At 35.0% G+C, this 7601-nt stretch overlaps 1 pseudogene; it reads left to right on the top strand.

Moving 5' to 3' along the window:
- LOC149201420 (BTB/POZ domain-containing protein At3g26490-like) overlaps positions 1-6189 on the top strand; it is a 51164-nt pseudogene extending 44975 nt beyond the window's left edge.
- Positions 6190-7601: the final 1412 nt, after the last annotated feature.

A 7601-nucleotide genomic window follows, 5' to 3' on the forward strand; every position in this document is an offset into this window, starting at 1 on the left:
TCCATCTTCGTATTCATTTTCTCATGTACTCGTTCAATCTCTTGAAGGAAGTCCCAATCCTGCAACTTCTCATGATGTCTGCTTTGTGCCAGCTGCTTAGATGATTCTACCACTTGTGGGGGCACAGTTTCGTCAATCTCTGCATGTTGCGCCCCCTTTTGTGTACGTCCCTGTTGTGCTTCCTTCTCCTATTTGCGCAACTCCTATTCTTTCCAGAGTTGCTCCTTCAACTCTTGCAACTCCTTCACTGTTTCCTCCATCCTCTGTTTATCTCTCTACTTTTGTGCATTCCTCTTATCGCGATGTTGCATCTTCACCTCTATTTCCAAAACTTCTTTCTCCAAAAGTGGGTCTGCTCTAAACTTGCATCCTTATTCTACTTATGTGCTGTTGATAATATTTCTCTTGCCTTTGTCGCACGCAAGTATGTTACCCTCTCCTGCTGGTGCTCTCCTAGATGTTGCTTCGTTAACCATTCCACAACGATGCTGACCGGTTCATTGAGCCTAGATAAGTTGTGACAATATCTCCATGGGTCTTCTTCAGCCCAATAACACAACTCGTGGATCCAAGGAAATTTCACTCTCACACAATGATCATTTACAAAGTAATGCGGGTCGTACGGATTGAAGATTTTGGCGCCGAAAGTAAATCTTTTGAACTCTTCTGTCTTAGCATCAGCATGCTTGAGGTTCTATATCTTGTAGAATCCTATCCACAACGGAAGAGTGGGCCAGGGTGCCTTCTTCTTCCGATGCAGTCGAGCTGACAGTCCTACCGAGATTTGGTACGACACTTCTTGCATGATGAGCTTGTCCATGGAAAACTTTGACAAAAGATGCAGAGGCTTCTCCACGTTGTTGATGACAACGGAGCTTTCATTAGAGTTGTCAATGCTATGGTGAATCCAACAATTAATATTGTTGATTTTAAAATTTGATAAATAATTGTTGGTTATGATGAATGGTTGCAGGCGATGCAACAAAAACATCATATTGACATGATGTTGTTTGGTTAGATAATCCCACTTAAATTTGAAAACCAAGTGGAAAAAAATATGTCTGCAACAACACAAGTTAGTACATAAGTGGAAGAGACACAGACAAAGACAAAGATAAAGGCAAAGGCAAAGAAGGAAGCCCACAAAAAGAAAATAGAGACAGTGGTAGAGGTAGAGAAGGAAACGCAACAAGAGAAAGCTCCCATTGCAGAGCACAAGGAACAGAACCAATGTGGTTATGCAGATATTTTTAAATTTACCATTGATTTCCAATGTGTAGGTAAACAAGACAATTATGAAAAGATAAATTTCCTTGAGGCATGACATAGAACACCATGTCTAGGTGAGGTCCACATAGAAGCTGCATAAATGAATGTTGAAGGCAACATGCATGATGAACACATCAATGAGATTATCAGCTATAGGAGTTTTGAAGAGATAAATTTTTATTCTCATCTTATGTTGTAGCATATTGATGATGAAAACCACACTATAGAAGATAATATGTGGCAGCAACCCACATACAAGCGATTTTTTGAAGAAGTATAGGACATGCTTGGACAACCTGGAACAATGGAAGACCTGCACCTGCAAATCAAAAAATTGAAATTTGAAGCCTTAAACAAAAAGAAAAAGCTGAAAAAATTTAGAGGCTACAGGCTTTGGAAGAAAAGAAGAACAAAAGTAAATGTAGTTGAAGTCAATTTTTTAAAATTGTACGCCTAGCTAAGACATACACTAACATGCATCTTAACTGAAATTTTAACTGGTTGTAATTAAGGGGGAGTGTTGAAGAAACTAATTTCAACCACATGTTAGGTGTCAAAACCACCCATCCAAGTGTCCTAGTTCAGTTTCAGTTAATCCAATTTAGTTCAGTCCCACTACAATCATTTAGTGTTGATGCGTCCAATGTAATCTGATTTAACTAATTCATAATATTGATAAGAGTAATCCTCTGCTCTACACAATATACAATATTTGCAAGACACTGAAATTTGTCCATAATTAAAAACTCTATGATATTAATAGAAAACTCAACCGCTAGAATATGCATGTCCTTATTTGGATTTTATTTCTTTTCTGATTTATATATGACAGAAATGTCCTAATGAATGACCAATTTTACAATATTTTAGCATTACTCTCGTTCAAAGGAGAAGGAAAAGTATTTTTGGAGCAATATCATTATGGTGAACGTCTACATTCACCCATTAGGGTTTTATTTCCTTTCTGTTTTGTAAATCACTAAAGTATGCTTATGCATGCACCAATTAGGGTTTTATTGCCTTTCTGGTTTGTAATTCACAAAATTGTGCTTATGAATGACCAATTTTAGATTTGTTCAAAGGAAAAAGGCATAGTGATATTTGAAGCAATTTCTCCATGGATTTGAGATGACAAAGTTTGAAGACATAAGTTGCTTAATAGTTGTTAGCTATGCTTGTAACCTAATAAGTGAGATGCTTAATTAATCTCAGACTCACTAGATCTGGTATGGATCAATGCTATGCTAATATTCATGCCATGAAAATGCATGCTTCAATTCTCCATAAGATAATGCATTTTTAACTGTATTTGCTTGGTTGGTTGAGGTTGGCATTTGATAATGAGCATTTGGTTTGTATTGTATAGGCGCATCCTCAAATATCTCAGCAAGAGCCCCTATCCCTGTGCAAACCTCTGAGCTGCCAAAAACTCTCAGGGAACTTGCATTCATGCTGTTCAGAACGAACTAATGCCATTACGATTGATAGTCCAAGCCATGTTCGTTCAACAGCTGCATACACGTCAGGTCTTTCGATCCAACAACAGCACTAGTAGCAGATTCGATTGCACATTCGGCGACCCTTCAATTCGCCATGATTTTCTGTCTGAGGTGCTGAAGCCGAGAGCACAATATTACGACGACGGGTTGCCTCTGGGACATCCTAAAGAGAGACGCAGCATCCTGTCAAGCGGCAGCCAACAGAGTTTGAAGCCACAAGCTTCATATTGAAGAATCCGAGCTTCATATTGAACAATCCAGAGCAAGAGCTTTGAAGCCACAAGCTTCATATTGAAGAATCCGAGCTTCATATTGAACAATCCAGAGCAAGAGCTCAGTTATGTAGTGAAATTTGAAGTTGTAAATTCGAAACCGTTTGTAACCTACAAGATTCAAGATTCTAAATTTTAAGAGATTAAATATGAAACATGCTTTCTTAGATTGTCTGTTTTATATTCATGTTGGAATTAATTATAAAAATATTTTATAACAGTGTCAATCTGTGTGACTTTATTAACTTGGCAAGACTAGGATGACTTGCTTGTTTTTGAAAATGTTTTGATTAAATTTATATTTTTTAAGGTTTAGTAAACCATAGCTTAGCTTTTTTAGAAATGTTAAAAGTTTTCAAATTTTTATCATACTTTAAAAAAATGGTATTTTTAGACCACATAAATATATTTATTTTAAAATTATATAAAATAGATGAAATTTAATGTGTAATTTTAAAATAAATAAATTAATTAATTTAAAAATTATAATATTTATTAATTTATCATTTTGATAAATTTAAATTTAAGTAAGTATGTGAGATGTAAAACAATTATGATAAAAATGTATTGTCAAGATATTCTATGGTGTAAAAATAAAAGTATTTGAAAATTAAAATGAAATAAAATATTTCTGAGTTTAGACTTCTCTGATCCATAATGTTTAGAGTAGATTCTTTTGGAATGATCACATCTAATAATTTCTTGGAGTCAACATTTCGAACCCTCTAAGATTTAAGATTTTTATGATTTTAAAATTAATTTTTAAATGATAACTTAAAAGATTTTAAGAAATCTAATTTTTTAAATAATTTACTTTTAAAGATAGAAATACATTTTAGATAAATTAATTCACTTTTAGTTTTACAATATTTTTTTCATTATCTAAAAAAATAATAAATAGGGTTGTAGGAGGGGGAGTAGGAGGAATAATATTTGGAAGGAAAATTAATCACCAAGTACTTCTAGAGAGATAATATTTTATCTCGAATGAAAATGAATTACAAGTGCTTTTAGAGCTCGGTAAGAAGACCAACAACCAAGAGAAAATGTATCGCCTATTACTAAGTACAATACTTGTTCAAGATTTAGGAATCTCCCACATAGTAATCTTGGAAGGCTATCTCATTACTATACACCATTTGTGCAAGGTAACATTTCTCAAGCTCTTTCTACAAATGATTGAACATACTATGGAACAACTCTTCTTGAAGTCTTTCTTCCACATTCTCAGAAGTCAAAACTTAGAAGCACATCACCAAGTCAATCTAGTCTGCTTCCTCAATGTGAGCTAGACATAAAGAAATGGCTCCAAGCATGGGAGAACCATACCTGAGGTTTTAGTTTGATGCATATTAACCTCATGCCAACTGCATCACATCTGAATCACAAAGGTAATATAAAGGGAAATGTAATGTTTAAGGATCACATGTAATGGTTTTTGAATGATGTCATGGCTGCAAATGAGAAAGAGGACCATGTAGAGATGCATAACCCATTTAATCCACATGCTTATTCCTTCGTGTTTGGAAAAAGTCGCTTGCTTTGAATTGAATAGGAACCTTGATTTCTGATGAACTCTAAGATGTTGGGCATCATGAAAATTAATGGTGATTTGATGGCCTCTTCATGCAAGGATAATGTTCCTTAATTTAAATCCACAACCTATGTATGGATTCCTTCACTATTACACCAAGGTGCAATTTATATGGGGTCATCCTCTCTACTGCTATTAAGCGTCCTTTTTATTAATTTTCTTTGTAAATACTGTTTGGTCTGCCATCCTTGGTGACAATAGGTTTTGCAATCAGCTCTGCATGAATGCATGCTTTATTAACATCAACATGAAATGTAATTAGCTCTCACATTCCAAGTGGGGAAACCTCTTCAAAAGTGTTTGAGAAACTTCCCAATGCATGTATATAAGTGGCATTTGTCGAGCTCGTGGTTTCCTTAGATGTCTGGACTTCGATGATAGAGGGTGAAATTCACAAGTTGGTCTATTCCTAAATTATGTTACTTCTTGGTTTCCTCTATTCCTGAAGGAGAAACCATTTGTTCGTCTAGCACTTTTCAACCCTTGGTTGATAGTTTCCCTTTTCTCGAATCTCCCTCTATTCTAGGTTCACTAAATTTGTTCAATCCTTGTGAAATGTTGGTATTCTTTGTTGATGCCCCTCCTATGCATGTAACTTCCATTGGCTCTATGTCCACTGGAATTTTCTAAATGACATTTGATTGTTATAACACTTCATATTCTAATATCTTGAGTCCTTCCTTCTCTGTCACCTGCCCGTGCCCACCCCTTCCCCCCTATTTGAACATCAGTCATGCTTACTATGAAGGTAATCTCTACTTCTGTTGGAGGCACCAGTGCCTATAATGTCTACAACCATCAAATTGAGGACCTTTAGACGGAGAACATGGAAATTAAATGGACGCTAAATCAACAAACTATCTCTCTCATTTTCCTCACTAAGTAAATTCACACACTAAAGGACAAGCTCTCTCGTCATGATGATGAACTTGATGCTTTATTGATGTAGAGAGAAGACTGAAGCAAACGCCTCATGCTCAAGTCATGATATTGCCAATACTGCTTCAAGCCATCTCACAAAAAATTGGCATTTAGATCTTAAGAGGCCTCCAAAAAAGGCTTTCTTTTTCTTTTTTGAATGTACACAATCTATTTTATATTCCATGGCCATCTTGGAAAAGACACCAAAAATATGGCAGAAATTATGGCTATGGAACATTGTTTATAATATTTTCTTCTAGATAATCGACACAATGTGATTGTGGAAGTGGATTCTGAGTTAATCATTAACTCAGTCAAGAAGATCAGCTGGGGTACTGCTCCGGAAAAGGTCTCTAAGAACTGGAGGCTCAATCAGATCTTTCAAAGGATCCACAACCACCTTCAAGACCTCTGTACCAGCAATTTCAAACATGTTCAAAGGACGGCCAACAAGCTGGCGGACCTCCTGTCCAATCAAGGAGTGAATTGCGCAGAGGAAATGTTTGCAACAAATTGGCAAGAGCTAACTGGACTGGATCTTAAGGCGAAATGCCATGATCAAGCAGAAGAAGATAGGTTGTTGTTCAGAAACAGGAACCTGGAAGGTAATACTGACAACCCAGAAGCGGCATGAGCAGAGGAGTGGACTCTTTAAGTTTTACAGGGTTTAGTAAGCTTTGGCAGTCTATTGGTCGCAGAAGCAGGCTCACTCAAAGCCTCTGTGACTGCAAAGAGGGTGGCTCTCCTCTTAGGGTTTCAGACAGACCTGTCAAGGCCTCGTCGCACATTATCTCCGGCAATCTGGTTTGTCGTGTGGATGGGAACAGGGCACTCTTGACGGCCCCGACTTTCCAGTTTCTAGTTTCCCGGGCGGTTTTCGCAAGCCCTGCGAGTGGGAAGCGGTATCTTCTTTTTCGCAGCGATCACAATCATTGATGGACGTGTGGCAGTAGGACAGTTTGAAAAACCGTCGTGATCGCACGTTAAATGGCGGCATTTAGGGTGCAACGATATTCCTATCCATCGTTGGATCTGCCGTTTAAGATTGATGGTCGCTTTTCATCGGGCTTGTTTGTGGGGCCAGGGTGTTTAGGTCGGACCGTCGGGTTTTTATAAAGTTTTGCTTTATAGTATTCTGTTATGAGCACCGGTTCGGTTAACTTTTAACTGTGCACTTTAGGTGGCTCTTTTCCCGAGATTGTAATCCTTTGATTTTGGTTGTTTTTTCCATACCTTGGTTGACTTCACCATGGTTTGGTGCCCACTTTGTTTGTGGGGGTGTGTAAAATATGTAAATCAATTTTGAATTAATGAAAGGATCGTCTCTTGCACTAGCAAAAAAAAGAATGCACACAATCTATTATAGATTGCTTCCTTCATAAGTGTTTTGGTACATCACACAGTACACCCTCAAAAGATTTTGTGATAAAAAACATACAATACTTTGTATCTCCTATACATTTATTATAACATAAAATAAATTTTAATCTAATCTCTACCTTTGTATTAAAAAAATTATATATATAGATATATTATTTATTAATTAAGAATTTTCTTTATAGTAAAACCTTTATTTACATTATTCTATTAATTTTAAAACATATTCCAAAATTAATTATATATATATATGAGAGTAAAAAAAATATTTATTTCAAATTTGATTTACATCCTATCTATATATATATATATAAAAGAGAGTAAAAAAAATATTTATTTCAAATTTGATTTACATCCTACATTATTAAAATATTAAATTTGTTAATATATTAAAAAATTCAATTAAATGACCTTTTCTTTTAATTTTATTATTTGATTCCAAAGTCATTTTAAATTTAGAAAAATTATCCAAAATATAAATATTAAAATCAATTCAAAACTTAGAAATCAGAAATTTAATCCATTTATGTATTATAAATTATTTATTTACATATAAAAAATACAATTTAACTAATGAAAAAATACATTTTAACTAATGAAAAAATACATTTTGTCAATGATTATAATTTTTTCAATCATACTTTATAAAAAAAAATTAAAAATTCATAT

This window comes from Pinus tabuliformis, chromosome 2_1 (assembly GCF_031772625.1).
Source record: "Pinus tabuliformis cultivar Carrire ecotype Pingquan chromosome 2_1, CPIR1, whole genome shotgun sequence".
Classification (NCBI taxonomy): Eukaryota; Viridiplantae; Streptophyta; class Pinopsida; order Pinales; family Pinaceae; genus Pinus; species Pinus tabuliformis.